The sequence below is a fragment of the Paroedura picta genome, chromosome 1 (assembly GCF_049243985.1).
Source record: "Paroedura picta isolate Pp20150507F chromosome 1, Ppicta_v3.0, whole genome shotgun sequence".
Lineage (NCBI taxonomy): Eukaryota > Metazoa > Chordata > Lepidosauria > Squamata > Gekkonidae > Paroedura > Paroedura picta.
The window spans coordinates 149,873,925-149,890,781 of NC_135369.1; positions in this window are offsets into that span (position 1 = coordinate 149,873,925).

A 16,857-nucleotide genomic window follows, 5' to 3' on the forward strand; every position below is an offset into this window, starting at 1 on the left:
ATTTGGCTACAGAAGAACTAAATTGATTAGGGATTATATTACAAGATTGGACTTGTGGGCTAGGATATATTAGCATTTCTAGTAGATGTGTAAAAACAAGAATTATTAAGCAGAGATCTAAAATTAGACACAAAACCATGGATGCTATTTAGTTCAACATTTTGTCACAATAAATCAGCAGATTACATTTTTTGTGATTTAGAAGTTTATTTCTAATTTTTTTTATCTGACAAATGTCTAGAATTTTCTCTTCAAAGAGGAGGCTTTCTGGATCAATTACAAACAGCCTCTCTTCTTGGTTTAATTAATGAGCTGGAATTTATCCTGCTATTTATACGTGTATACAGAAGCATTCTCAATTTTATAGTACTAAAGTTGTTTACCCCTTTACATTTAGCATCTTCTATTTGCTTAGTAAGAGCCTTTCTGGAAACACATCCGGTGCTGTTGCTATTTGTACTCTGACAAAGGTATGGGCTCCATTCAGTCTTCTTTTGGTAAACTGCCAATGTATACTATGATAATGTTGTAGTTCATACCTTATCAGCAGAAGACAGTTTCGCCAGTTTATCTACTGAATATTTGTAAACTGCAGTGCCCCAAGCAGGAGGAATATTCAACACGATGTTATGCTGATTATGAAATATCAAAGAATTTTTTAAAATACTGTATGCATTAGGAAGTCCTTGAAACATGTGTCATACTTGGAAAACACGTAGCATACATGTCTCAGAGATTGTGTACTTCCCTTGGTTCATATTAGTAAAAGGATTTTGTTAATTTTTATTGTTTATTAGATTGATTTGCTGCATGCTAGTGTGTTTTCATATAAAGTAATTTTATTGTTATTGAGTATGTGTTATATATTAGATTTATATAGTTTTGTGATGCTCTTTTGATCTGACTATAATTATCACAGTGTTGTCCCTTGTACAGTGTTGTCCCTTGCAGCTGTGGCTAACAGCAGCTTGGTATGCAGGTATTATAAATATTTATTTCTTTACTGTGGAAAACATATCAAGCAGCTGCTAAAAACACAGGAGTAGCCCCAATTGTTTTTAATTCAGTTTAACAGCCCTACACAGCACAAAAATATAGTTTTATTCCCAGAATGTCTAAAGAGGCTCTTAATCTGACAAGACAGTCACTCCTGCAGCACTAAAGTATGCCTATAAAGGTTCATGCCACAATAAATCAGTTGATCTGTGGATGGATAGGATTTAGAGTCAGGACTATCAATTGTGTGGCCTGAAATATAGGGCAAGTTATACAGTTTCACTGTTGTGGTTGGTGTGTGTATGTGTGTGTGTGCGCACATAGTGACCAGAGATGTTACTAAGTAGAAGCACTCATCAGTTACACAGGTTGTTTTTGTCCTGTTTCTTTAATCCTCTGGATAATTTACCACTATGTGTTCATTTTGGTTTCAACCATCTTCCTCTGTGATAGAGTTGCCAGCTCTGGGTTAGGAAATATCTGGAGACTTTGAGTGTGGAGCTGAAAATGGATAGAATTTGGGGCAGGAAGGGGAATATGGAGCCCCCCCTCCAAAGCAGCCATTTTCTCCAGGGGAACTTATCTCTGTTGCCTGGAGATAAGCTATAATTTCAGGGGAACCCCTGGTCCCACCTGGGGATTGGCATCCCTACTCTCTGGGTGTCATCTCTGGGAGAGTTCTGTAACTGTGATGTTTTTCCATTTTGCAGTGGTGTTGTCATGAACAAACGTATTTTCATTTTTAAGGATTTTCTAGTGACACACTTTAGCACAAAGCCTGCAAACTAGTCCTGGAGATGTTATTCATTGCTACTGTCAACCCCGGAAGAGGGAAGCGTATTTCAACTAACATTTTAACCAGGGCTCTACAAGTTGCTGCCATCTTGCTGAGTGTGGTTAATATAAGATGGCCCTGTTGTTTCCCACGCCTACCTGAACTGTGCTTGTCAAGCTGATGACATGTTCCTATTTCCTATGCATACTATTACATTAAAAGGATGTGTTTTCACATCAGTTACACTGAGTATGCTGTATATGCCCTTTGGTTTGAAGCCATGGAATAAGTATGATGCATCCTGGCACAGGAAGAGCTGATGGACATGAGATATGACAAGTCTGTGGACAGCGAGGGCAAAACCTGAATTCTACTAAATGTAATCACAAAACCATCTTGCTCTCATTTATCCATGCTTACCATGCCTTTTGGAAGGCTGAAGAATACCTGTGTTTATCCAAAGGGAAGATGACCCTTAATGCGAGATGAGCCCCTTAACCTTTTTTGCACATGCTAAATAATGCAGTTTCTATCCACATCATCAACCATTTGCAAGTGGATTCTGCCATTCCACACAGTAAAATCCAGTTGCAAAGTGCATTGAAAGTGAATTGAAAGTGTTTAGTGAGTGTGAAAGAGCCTCTTGTGGCGCAGAGTGGTAAGGCAGCCGTCTGAAAGCTTTGCCCATGAGGCTGGGAGTTCGATCCCAGCAGCCGGCTCAAGGTTGACTCAGCCTTCCATCCTTCCGAGGTCGGTAAAATGAGTACCCAGCTTGCTGGGGGGTAAACGGTCATGACTGGGGAAGGCACTGGCAAACCACCCCGTATTGAGTCTGCCATGAAAACGCTGGAGGGCGTCACCCCAAGGGTCAGACATGACTCGGTGCTTGCACAGGGGATACCTTTACCTTTACCTTTAGTGAGTGTGAAAGTTCCCAAATGTTATATATAAAATGCTTTTTTATTATTGTACATACATGTAATTTGTGTAGGGATGTACAACATCCTGCTTTTTCTTGATGGCATGTTTGGAAAAACAACTAGTCTTACTTTTTAAATACAGTAACTGATACTAATAAGACAGGTAAGATACTTTAAACCTCCCTACCTCCATTAGATTTCTTGTAGTGCTGTGCTAAGCAGAGTTTCAGCCTTCTAAGCCAATTTACTTCAAAGGATTTATAAGAGTGTAGCTCTGCTTAGAACTAGTAAATTTAAATTTAGTACCTCTTAGCAAATAACCTAATCTAATGCTCCAAGTGGAAACCCGCAAGGACTTCCAGGAGACATTGCATATCCCATCCCCCATTTTTTCCTCTTTCCTTTTCCTGAAAGTTCCCATAGACTCTTCCGTCTTCCACTTCCTTCTCTCCTTCGGGTTGTCAGCTCTAGGTTGGGAAATTCCTGGATTTATGGGTGAAGCCTGGGGAAGTGAGGCTTGAGGAGAGAAGCAACTTCAGCAGAGTATAGTACCATAGAGTCCATCCTCCAAAGTAACCATTTTCCTCATGGAAACTGATCTCTGCAATGTGGAGATCTGTTGAAATTCTGAGAGATCATCAGCCCCCACCTGGAGGTTGGCAAATATAGTTCCACTGGAGGAAAGGCTGCTTTGGAAGGCTGAATCTATAGTGTCATCCTCTGAGGTCCCTTCCCAAGTCCCCCTCCCCAAAAAAAATCTTCAGGTATTCCCAAACCTGGAGTTGGCAATCTTATTTCACACCCAACAACCAGTGTACCTGCTCCACTGTCTGAAGTGTTCCCAACAGTTGGCCTCTTCCTAGAAAACTGTGTCCCAATTTGGTGGTGCCTGTCACTGGGCCACACCCAGTTACATAAGAGGAAACCTTCAAAGACTTGTGGGGTGGCATCTAACTTTTCCCTGTCTCCTCTTCCCTACACTATTTCCTCTTTCCCTCCTCCTGGCAACCCCCATATACTCTCCCTTTCCTCTGTCCCATACTCTCCTGCTCAGATTCACCAACCTGTTATCTACCTCTCATCTTCAGCAGTATTTATTATTTATTTATTTCCCTTATACACCCTTCTCCACAGTAGAGACAGTGGCTCCACAGTAGAGACATAGCAGCTCACACTATTCTCCTTTCCTCCTTTTTATCTACACAACAGCCCTGCCAAGTAGGTTAGGCTGAAGGGAGACTGGTCCATAATCACCAGTGAGTTTCCCCAGCAAGATGAGATTTGAAGTTGGATCTGCCAGACCCATGCATCTTAAACTTCTACACCACACTGGCTTTCATAGGGTGGCTGTTATTGAACAGTAGCAAACAGCCAGGCCTACTTGAGTCATGCAAATCATGTGGTATCTGGCCACCTAGGGGTTGCTGCAAAACTTAGGGTTGCCAGCCTCCAATTGGAATCCGGAAATCTCCCAGAGTATTTCCGCACCCGTTAAATGTAATGTCATGCCAGTCGATTGCAAGCTGAATATTCCGCCCCCAGCACATGATGTCGCCCACATCCAGCTGACAACTTGCTACATCCTCCATTTTAAAGTGCATAAAGTAGACTCACCAATCTAAAAAGTGTTAGCTACCAGAGAGGAACCAGCAGGCAACCAGCAGAAGGAAGGTATGGGGACTCAAATGTGCTAAAGTTGCCAGCTTTTATATTAATGTTCTAATTAATATCATGATCCCATAAGGGGTGGCATCCCAAAAGCACTATGCATCTATGATTCTATGCATAGGCATTGCAATGGAGAAGTATGAATTAAAAAATAATAATTAGCAGGCATCACGGGACCTTTGTTGGAGAAAGGGGATTGGCTGCCTGAATTGATTGACAGGCGGAAGCGTGACGTGTATAAAGTGCATTGCTCTTTTCCGTCTCTTCCAGCAGCAGATGAGGAGGGTAAGACACACAAAAAGTAGGCAGACAAAGGCAAGACAGCAAAAAGGTGAGGAGAGCCTGGGAGGCGCAATATACTTTAGAGCTTTGCCATTCCATGGGCGTGACACTATTTTTACTAATGTGCAGAAATTCCCCCAGAATTACAACTGCACTCCAGACTAGCAATCTATCCCCCTGGAGAAAATGCCTGCTTTGGAAGGTGAACTTTATGGCACAATTTCCAACTCAGGGATTTCCCAATCTGAGGCCTAGCCTCAAGGTGCTCTCTCTCAAAGTCCAAAATATACCTGGAAAGGACCTTGCCCCTCTCCCTGAGCCCCCCCCCCGCTTTTACTGACAGAACCAAGCCTTAGAATACTCTGGTTTCCTGGCACCAGCTACTGAGGGAACCCAATGCTTAAAGCAAGATCACTTTGAAATGCTCAGTCACTTTGAATTTTTAAACCCGTCCCTTTTTGTCTTGTTTTTAAGTTTTCACATTTTTCTGCAAACCTGGGGCATTTTTCAGATTTGTTTAAAGACCTGTCTTGGTCATTCACAGTTTCAGTTGCCAGATTTAAGTATCCTTGGATTTAGCCAAATTCATTAATAGTATGTAGATTACAGATGCTATATCCCAAAAGTACTGATACTTTTGCTTTGGCGTAATATGCATGAGTCATAGGAACTAAATGCTGGGGCCACATACCATGAACCTCCCACCCATAGCCCTTCCTCCCCTTCATTGTAAAAGACCCTGACAAAGGAGTGATTAGAAAATCTCCTGAAACTTTCCATCCAATTGAAATCAGTATTTATTATTATGGGCCAAGACCAGCAAAGAAGGATAAATTCCATTATAAATATTTCCCAGTAATAAAAGACTTCTATAACCGTTAAAATATTAATAGTGGCACACATAAAATATAGATGTAATACATTAAAAGAGCAAATAAAATATATGCAATAGACTACAAAGTACAATAATTCATTCCCTCAATTAGTCCAGAGGTTTTTCTTCCAATTGGCTTCTAGGACCCCCCCCCCCCCTCTGAAAGATAAACCTGGGTCTAGAACACTGATGGGGTGGAAATAGCTGTGTGAGGGTAAGATTTAGGGGAGGAAATGACCAAGTGGAGAAGGGTTAAGCCATGCTGACCCTATGGGCAAAGACTTCCCTCTCCATGTTGTTTTACAGTAGACTTTTACTACATTTATATGTAGATGCTATGTAACATGAACCCTGACCTGAGGACACCCCAGACTAGCCCAGTCTCATCAGATCTTGGAAGCTAAGAAGGCTTAGTCCCGGTTAGTACTTGGTTGGAAGATTACCCAGGATATCCAGGGTTGCTGTGCAGAAGCAGGCAATGCCAAACCACCTCTGTTCATCTCTTGCCTTGAAACCCTACAGGGTTATCTGCATAAGTTATCTGCAAAATCAGCAAAAACCATCTGTAAACTGCGTTTTGCATCTGTAAACTGTGTTCCGCAGTATAAATAAAAGGCTAAGGAGTGTGGGGGTGGGCTCAGTCTGGGATGGAGGGAGGCAACAATTGGCCCCTTGGCCCCGGACTGACACGCGGAGGGGTCAATCGGAAGGCGCGAAGCAGTCAGCTTTACTATACATTTAAACCCTGGAGAGGTACATAAATATATAGAGAGCACACAACTTCTCTATGGAAATCTCTCCCTGTTGGTATTCATGAGACACTTTTGTTAAGGGTTCTGTATGAAACATTTTGGTTCTTTTGGGTATATGATTCTTTTGGGTATTTGATCATTACAAAATTCTTCTCGAAGGCTTTTTCATGCTCTTCCTTTTTTGCATAAATTGCTTTGCTGTCAAATTATTCAAAGTTTTGACTTTTTAAACTGCAGCCAAATGGATTTTTTTTAGAAATCATAGTTGTGCTTTATTCTTGTAATCTTTTGATCGTATTACTGATACAGACCAGTACTGTAATTCTCCCATGTTTTGAACTCTTCCAGGGGCTGTGTTGATATGGGGACACACATCCCCTGCACACACACTATGGTGGCAGCAGCAAGTGGGAGAGAGACACGTTTGCACAGCCCCATTCCCTTCACACTCTCGGCTGCCGCTGCCTCTACCCTCCCTGCTCCTCTTTTCTTTTGTTGCACCTCACAGTATGAAGAAAACCATGCTGGGGCTGCCTCTTTTCCCAGCACAACTGGCTAGGAAAGTCAATTTACAAAATGTATGCTCCTTCAGCCTGTCCTTATAAGGGCCAGCACAGTGCTTTAGTTCCACCCCCTTCCCTATAATGGCTAAGGGTGGAGGGTTCTAAGGAATATTCCGTATGAAGCCACTCTGCAGCATCTTTGAACCAGATAGTGGGATATTTGTTTGGTCTGATTTTAAGGGGAAAGCCCAGGAAGGGCAGGATTCATGTTCAGAATGAACACAAAACCACATGGACATTCTCTTAAAATGCAGAGGGAATCCTGCTTGCAATACAGTAGAAAAGTCCCACATAGAACCAGCCATGATAGCATTTTAATCATATTTAGTCATAGTTGCTTACATGTTAGGAAAATCGCCATGCAGAATGGTCCTGTGGTTACATCTAGGCTTGCCAGCTTCCAGGCATGACTGGAGATCACCTGCCTTCCAGAGAAGTTCCCATGGAGAAAATTTTGAGGGGAGGCGAATATGGCATCCTCCTCAGAGGCCTTCTCCCTTCCCAGCCACTACTGTCCCCAGGCAACACTGGCAAAACTCCAGGAATCCCCCAAAGATGAGTTGACAGCCTTAGATGCATCCATGTAGAGGAAGGGATCTCTCAGTCAATGAAACTGTGCAGCTTTCTGGTTCAATTTTAGACCACACAGAAGGCTAAAAATCTGCCCAGCTGCATGAGTCTGCAAATTGTAGCTGGAAAGCAACATGACTGAATCCACTCCCCCACTATAAACCACAAGACCATTCTATATAATTTAAAAATTGCAATTAAGAGAACTAAAGGTAATCTTGGGCAGACCCTTTTCCAGTTTACCCAAAGAGGTCTTTACCATTCATACTGTCTTCCATGTTCTTTAAAACTAATTTGATTTCATAGTAACTGTGCATAGAAACATAAAATATAACAGTACAGTGCAATTTGATGGCTGCAGTTTTCTGCATATGAAATGCCATGCTGTATACAGAGCATTTTGCAGGTAAGACCTTGGAGTAGTTGGTTTCCTAGCAACTCATGGGACTGTGACTGTTCAAGTGTCATAGAGCTGGGTTAGTCAGGAAGGAACTTATAAATGCAATGCATTTATGCAATATATATTAGCCTGTCTCCAGATGTAGCAATAACTAACACACTTTGCCTAAGTTCATTCTCCAAATGTGTGCCTAACATTAAAGTCCTGTTCAGTTATAGCTTTTTTTCTGACGCACATGAGATACTCTCAGCACAGAATTATATAATAGCAAAGAGTGGTGAGCATATGTCATAGGAGGTGGTCTCCAAAAAGGAAAAATTTACATATAATGGTTGGAGCCATAATTTACAGATCCCATTCAACCATTCAGCTGCACTTTATAATGAGTTTAGTATAAATATTTTATATAGAGTGTATTGTCACAGTTCTGACCACTGAGGAAGACCCAGTAGGGTCGAAACACGTTTGGTCTTATGTGCTGTTAGTTCTGTATAGTTTTTATATAGTTTTTATTGTTTTTAATTGTGCACTACAATAAATAATTAACAGTTTTACATTATTTTATTGTACAGCTCAACTTCTGAGTTCCTACCTGTTAAGGTTGGGCTGTGTTCCGGTTTTGGTTTTGCTGTTTAGTCATGGCCATCACAGGTATCGCAAAATGAGCTGAAGACCAATAAACGGGCTGTTTAAGCTCCTAGGACTTTGTTTGGGATAAATTAGTCTTGAGATGAAGACTGGTAAACCATGACCAGCAACTCACTTCATTGTTTAGCTGAAGGCAGTGTTAAGTAGGAGGATGTAGCAATGGTAGTGTCACATTTATATGAGAGGCCAGCCAACGTGGCCAGGATCTATATTCCCTTTTTCCTTTTCAGAGGCTATCATGGAAGTTCAGGAAGAAAAATGACGGCTTTTGCATGATCTTTCTGGGTTTCTAGAAAGAAATCGAAATTTTACATGGCGGCTCTGTAGGCATCTATGTTGTGCCATCAGTCGTGCTGTTTTTGCAGCACTGACATCTGGGACAGCAACAGTTCAAAAGAGCGAGCACAGTTCTTGCTTTATTTATTATACAAGGACATGGAGTAAAATTAATGCCAAATCAAGGGTATCAAATTAAACTATATCTCTTTTGACTCCTTTTCAGCATTCCCCCACTATGAATGCATGACTTTCTCTTCACTTCTAATGGCGCACAATTCTGAATAATCTCCTGTGACAAGCCACTGGCCCTGGGGATAATAGTGGCCTGTCTTTTGGCATCATCCCTCATGAGTGATTTAAAGGGACTGGAAAGAGAGAAGAACAAAATGCGGGTTACTCACAGAAAGGAATAAGCCAGGAACTGTCACCTGGCTGGCATTTCACTCAAAGCCCAGAACTCTGAGGGGGTCTGAAGACCTGGGTTGGATACTGGTCTAGGCAGTGGGAGATTTCTCGCAGCATCATAAAAGACAAAAAGTTTGCTTTAGGGTCTCGCTAATCTTGTGTTTCACAATGCCTCTGCCAAATTAGTCTTTTTACAATGTTGCCCTTGTTATGGACCATGCAGTGTAAAATTTACAAGACCACAACAAAGACAGCTAAGCAGCAAGAGGATTTATTTAGGATACATGTTTGCAAGCATGGAGAGAAAGCTAATTGGTGCATTCTCTGAAGTCTGCATCAGTGCAGCTCATTTTTAAGACCTTGATACGTCATCATGAGGTATCCTGACGCTCAGTCCCTCACTGGCCCTTTGACCAATCAGGTTAACGACAAAGGGCGTACAATCTGACCTATCACGGATGGCTATGTATCTTATTACAATTTTCTCGCTCTATGTTTCAAAGAATACATTCCTTTATATGGAGGGATGCTACATTCAGGAGCTATCTGCTTTTGACAAATTCAAGGTTACTTTGAGAGACAAAGAAATAACTATACCCATAGTGCCACAGCAGCCAACACTCAAGATACATTCTGCCTGACCTAAAAATAAACCATAGACAGACTGTGGCTAAAGTGTGTTCCACAAATCTGTATTCGTGTTCTCAATTGTGTTCCACAAATCTATATAATCTATATCAGCCCTCAATCAACGTTTTGAAATCTTTCCATGTTTTAAATGGAAATGTCTCTGGGTTGAATTCTAGAAATGCTAACATCAAGATCAGAATAGAGCCTTGAGTAACTTATAAAGCTATTTTGGGGATTAGTTTTATTTGATGTGTGAATGCATGAACTAGATCTCAGCATGCTTTTAGAAAAAGGATCAGGAGAGGGGAATTTGGAGCTGGGAAGCAATGTTGAAGGAATTCTTAACTGTATTGCCCTCTAGAGCAGTGGTCCCCAACCTTTTTATCACCGGGGACCACTCACCAGGGACCACTCAATGCCTTTTACTGAGGCCTGGTGGGGGGGGTAGTTTACTCCTCTACTCTCAACCACTGCCCTAACGCTCCCTGATCGCTATGGTAATGTTTAAACATCCCTTCAAAATAAGATACAGACACGCCACAACAATGAACATAAGAAACATTTTATTTTCATGGAAATATGACAAATCAATGGGAACCCTGAGCTTGTTTCTCTGCAACGAGGTAGTCCCATCTGGGAGTGATGGGAGACAATGACACCCGAAGTGTGTTGTAAAGGTCCGGGGAGGATGAAGTAAAGGGCCGGGGTGGGGGGAGAAGGCGTCCTTCGGGGCCCACCTCCAATTAGTTGAAGGACCACATGTGGTCCGCAGCCCACAGGTTGGGGATCACTACTCTAGAGCAGGGGTAGTCAACCTGTGGTCCTCCAGATGTTCATGGACTACAGTTCTCATGAGCCCCTGCCAGTAGTCCATGGACATCTGGAGGACCACAGGTTGACTACCCCTGCTCTAGAACAAACGCTGGCAGGGGCTCATGGGAATTGTAGTACATCTCTGCCTCTGCCCCTTGCTGAGTTTGAGACATGAGGAAGTATAAATTTTGAACTCTGCAAGAGGATAAATCAGTTTAGGGTATGATTTTAAAGTGAAAAAGTTACATGTTAAGAATGGGTTCAGCATTCCCTGCAAGACACTGTTGTCAGACTTGTACATAATATGTAGTTAGCTCCTCAGTCTCAAACAAGTGTTTGGGAATTAAATTGTAGAACAGCTTGTATCACATGAGACTGCATTGGGATGGAGTCCTCTTTTTTACTTCCACTAAATAAAGATATCTACTTGCAAGAAGAAAGCAAGAAGAAAGTAGTCTATTCAGCTACTTTTGCGTGGTAGCATATGTATCTCCTTCGCAAGGAAACATAACAGCTAGATAACTACAGGTGTTTGGTGGCTGGGATTAAACTGGAATTTAACTTCATTCTCATACAGTTTCCATATATGTATATTTAAAAAATGCAACTCTGAGGATGAACAGGACTGCACACTGAAATCAACAAATGAAAATGCTGAAAGGATCTTGGTCTTCAGATTTAAAAAATGATTAATTGAGGAGCTTCTAATGTTTTTGCCAGTGTGCATGTTTAAGTTATCATTCAAAGGAGTGGCAGGTTACAGTAGATGAGTGATTGGGATGTGAGTCTCCTGCATAGTGCAGGGGGTTGGACTAGATGACCGATGAGGTCCCTTCCAACTCTATTATTCTATGATTCTATATATCACTACCAGATTCCAGCAGAATTGTGCACCCAGTTAGTGTAATACTATTAAAATATGCCTATTGTATTATACAGACATCTGCTTGTTCAACCATATAAATATATGAACTACTAATTGCAATACATCTATGTTTTCCCCTATTATAGCTTTGTCTCTTTAACTAGCCAGTCTTTACCAGAAAAAAACATTTAACATTTCAGTCTTAATGTAAAGCCTTCTGCATGCACATACAAAGCTTCTGCACAAGTGAGCTCATGCACTCCCATCAAGCAGTGAGGATAAAAGCAGAGTATAAATATCTGAGTAGATAATAGTTATTGGCATCAGAATATATGTACTAAAGAAATATGCTGTCAAAGTTTAAAACACTGATAAGGAAAAAAATCAGCTCCACTGCTATTTTGAAAAAATCCTCTTCTTCCTGCAGATTGATATACGATGTCATCACTGGGTTTATTTACAGCGGATTACAATTAACAGAAGCCTTGGAGTAGAGCTTGTTATTGCTTAGTGAAAAGCATTACTGCCTTGTGGAGGGGTATCCCCATGGTTGCTTAGGAACTGCAAAAGCAGTTTGATTTTTCTTCCAGAATCTCTGATAGCCACTGAAAAGGAAAAAGGGCACAAAAGTCCCTGGCCACACTGGCTGGCCTCTCATATAAATATACCATTTACCCTACGGGTCATCACAGTAGTTCACAGCATTAGTTTTAACACATGCTTAAAGATCCCAAAATCAAGCATCTCTAGATGGGCAGGATTAAAGCCATAGGGTGCAATCTATAACCACTAAACAGTTTTAAACAAATCTTAAAATGAATTGCTTCATCACATTCCCACTAAAGTCAATGGGGACTGTGAATGTTCAGATGTGCTGTTTTCATCTTCTAGAAAATAAATCAGTGATGTGCAATTGTACCCATTTGCCTCTATCCCCCTTAACCTGTTCAACAGTGGCAAAATATATGTGGTATTTGACAAAACTCATCTTCCCAAGGATTTATCATAAGTATAATTGACAAGCTAAAATCTTCTTCAGCTTCCCATTTTGTAACACATTAATGTCAAAAGAGAGATGCTGAAGTTTCTGGATACTGCAATAATGCTGCAGCAATGCACTGCAGCTGGGCAGAACACAGGCACACAAAATCTGCCTCACCTTGCAGTAATGGATATCTTATTAACAATCTCTGAGTAACCTGCATGCACCAATAATGAGTGACTGCAGTATACTGCAGAATTTGAGAGCATTTCACTTATTGCATCATTCAATGCACCACTGCTGCAACTGTTGGGAACCAGGGCACTGGCTTCTTAATGTAAATTGTACCATTCTCTAGAATGTAATCCTATTGCAATAGATGTTAAAACATGATGGATTTACAGAAAACACTGAGAAATTCTATCTGCAATCCCCTATGACTTACTGACCAAAACAGTACTTTATATAAACATGCACAGGACTGGGCTGAAAAACTATAAATTAATACACACTAACTTGGAAGTATGTTCTATTGAATGATATGACATTTTCTTCTAAATAAGCATGTGCAGTATCAGACTGCATATCTGCTACCTTTTACATGGAATTAAATTGAGATAACAAACATCTGGGAGGTGAAGCATAACACCTAACATTCACTGAGTCCCATGGAACATTTTAATCTATGTTTATTTAGTAGATCATGTCTAACATTGTTCGTTCATACAGTTTATAACTAAGGAGCTCCCCACTGCGAATGCATTTTCTCTGTTGCATAAACACATCTTGTATTTGCTTTTTTCTAATCTGAATAAAAGCACAACTAGACTAGAATTTGTCTAGTGCCATGAAACACGTTTTATTACTGGAGAGTTTCAAAATATTTTCCTGCATGTGTAGCTATTAAAGACAGCAATTAAAGACAGCCTGTGAAAGGAAACATCTGAATATTTCATTTTGTTTCAAAACCAATAATAAAATCCACACCTTTTGAGTGACCCTTATTCTTTTAACTGGCTAAGCAAAATGTCAAAGAAACTTCAAATCATGGGTCTGGACATCTCAACCCTTAGCATGCAAGACGAAAGGACTATACTAAAACTAATATCACAGATTGCAATGTATGGCTGCGAAAGTTGGGCCATAAGGAAGGCCGAGCATCAAAGAACTGAGGCTTTTGAACTCTGGTGCTGGAGAAGACTCTTGCGAGTCCCTTGGACTGCAAGGCGAACAAACCAGTCAGTCCTAGAGGAGATCAGCCCTGACTGCTCCTTAGAAGGCCAGATCCTAAAGATGAAACTCAAATACTTTGGCTACCTCATGAGAAGGAAGGACTCCCTGGAGAAGAGCCTAATGCTGGGAGCGATCGAGGGCAAAAGAAGAAGGGGACGACAGAGAATGAGGTGGCTGGATGGATTAACTGAAGCAGTAGGTGCAAACTTAAATGGATTCCGGGGAATGGTAGAGGACAGGAAGGCCTGGAGGATCATTGTCCATGGGGTCGCGATGGGTCGGACACGACTTTGCAACTAACAACAACAATATCACAGAGACTAGAAGATCAGGATACCCAGATTCTGGGCTCCTCTAACAATATTCCCTTAACATACAAATCCATGCCCACGTATCTCCAAATTTTGGAGACACACCAGTTAAGAAGAGGATTTCTAGTAGCTCACTTAAACATCTTTCCCTCAAATGTCACCCGAGGTAGATTTTTGAAGTTTCCTTCTCAGGAGAGATACTGTTTACATGGATGTAGTGTCCCTGACACGTTGTACCATATATTTCTGGTGTGTCCTAAGTTTGAAGTATATTGTCACCCGTTAGCTAATTATCTAAAGAAATTGAAATTCAGCTGTGTTAATGAGAAACATTGGATTAAAATGATACTAAATGTGAGGGACTCAGCAACTATTATAAAAGTAGCAAAGTTTTTGCAGGCAATTTTAAATGAAAATCTTTTTATGATGGATTTTACATCTGGAACTGTTTGAAATTTTCATTTTATGCTTTGCACTTTTATGCCAATACAGGTACTCTGAATCTGAATCTGAATCCCATTTTTAGGACCAAAAAAACACAGAATATTGTGCAAGTTTGTGAACTCACCAGGACTCTTCATCAAGTTTAAGATATTATAAGATATTAAAAGTACAATGGAGCATTGAGCTGTTTGAATTGTTTTAATGGTATTTTATGATTTTATTGTCATTTTATACATTTGTATGCATGTTATATTGTAAACTGCCCTGAGCCTGCCCACAGGGAAGGGCAATATATAAAACCAATGGCAAACCAAATCATCAAATAATAAATACATTTTAAATGGGTTTTTATAAATAAATCTATTTTAATGGGGTTATATTATTGTTTTATGTGGGGTTTTACTATGTAACCTGCTGTGAGACAGTTTGCCAATAGCAGCAGGTAACAAATCCAATAATAATAATAATAATAATAATAATAATAATAATAATAATAATAATAATAATAATAATCTTAATCCAGTAAGGCCTTGGGAGGAGGCGGGATGTGTCCGGGATGAGGAAGGGTGCCGATTGGCCCCTTCCTCCGGACAGACTATCGAAGGGACCAATCGGCAGGCGCAAAGCGCCTGCCGATTGGTCCCTCCGAATCCCCATCCTTTGCCGGCGGCGCACCTCCCGACACGTCAGGCCGCCGGCCAGCCAGCCCAGCAGCACCAGCGTCGGCGCTCAGCAGCACCAGCGGGTCGTCAGCCGAGTCGAGGCCCAGCCTGAGAGCCCCGGCCGGCGGCAGGAGCAGCAGCAGCGGCAGGAGCCAGCAGCCCGCCGCCGGGGCCCACGCCGGACGCGCCATGAGGAGCCGCGGAGAGAGCGGAAAAGCCTCCCTGGTGGGGTCGTCGGCCGAGTCGAGCCCCAGCCTGAGATCCCCGCCCAGTGGCAGGAGAACCAGCAGCGGCAGGAGCCAGCGGGTCGTCGGCCGATTTGAGGCCCACGCTCAGAGCCCCGGCCAGCGGCATGAGCAGCAGCAGCGCCAGGAGCAGCGGCCTGGCACAGGGGCCTGCGCCGGACGCACCATGAGGAGCCACGGACCGATCGAAAAGCCTCCCCGGTGGAGGACCGCGGCGCCGAGGCGACGGAGCCCGCCGCGTCAGCCCGCCGCCCAATGGAGCCCCCGCCAGTTCCCTGCCCGGTGGAACAACGAGTGCCGGCGGCCGCCCCACGCTCGGAGCCGGAGCCTCGGCTGCGATCACACATGGAGCCGCCAGTGCCGCTGAACCTGCGCCAGCAATGATGACATGCGCTTGGCGGTGCCGGCCCCACGCTCGGAGCAGGAGCCCCGGCCGACTGAGGAGCCGCCAGCACGGATGGACCTGCACTCAAAATTTCCACGCCTAGGCCACTCCCACGGCTGCCAGAAGCCTCAAGATCCCTGCCGTTGGTGGGGGGGGGGGCTCAACTGTCTCGCCGCCCCTGGGAGAAAACAACGAGACCGTTCCTTTGCCAACTCTCTGGTCCAAGGAGGTATGTCCATCCTTTTCGCTTTACAATGCTGAGAAGTGTTTTATGTTCCTGTGCTGGTACAGCTGAGAGACTCTGCACATGCTGCAGGCCTCAGAAAAACATCAGAGTTTCTGGTTCTGGAGTGCAACTCATTGTAGAGAGAAACAACCTGCCAGGGGCTCCCTGCAGGGAAAGCCTAGCGCCCATTGTATTTAGACATACTATGGGCTTTGCCTCTAGTAATAATATAAATATGAGGAGCCAAGGGGAAGCGAGGCGAGCGCACCGCTGTGTTGGCGAGCGTCGGAGGTGGAGACCAGGAAGGGCGGAAGCAGCCTGCGCAGGCGCAGCCCTGCCGGGTTTGTCAGGCACGGAGGGGGAGGGAGCATGTTTCCCCTTCCCCTTAGTTTACTCCCAGTTCGCCTCTCCCCTTCTTTGCTGCCCCGGTTCCTCTGCCCCATAGGTTTCCCCTTTATATTGTTTCCCCTACTTTAAGCTTTGTATTGTATATTTGTGCTTTGTTCATTCACACTGTTTTATAAAGTTTTTGTATTTTCTTAGAGACTGTTCTCGTTTGTGGTTGGGGGGGTGTTTGGGAATGGGTGAGAGGTGGGTGGCCGGCCTCTCTGCCGTCCTTAGCTGTGGCGATCCCCTCTTCCCTCTCCCCCCTCCACTGTGAGCTCTCCGGCCGCCTTTCTGTCCGTGTTCCCTTGGGTTCCCCCCGGCCTGCGCCGCCGTTCGTTCCGGCAGCCGCTTGAGCGGTCGCGTCGCCTCCGACCTCCCCGATTATGCACGCGGTCAATTCGGCGGCGCCTCCGGTTGCGCCCTGGTAGCCCGGGATGTTGCGCTTTCTTCCGCGTTCCGCTAACGCGGCTTTTTCGGCGGCGTACACCGAATCTGCGGCTGGTTGCAGCCGACTCCGTGCGTTATCGGTGATTTTAGTCACC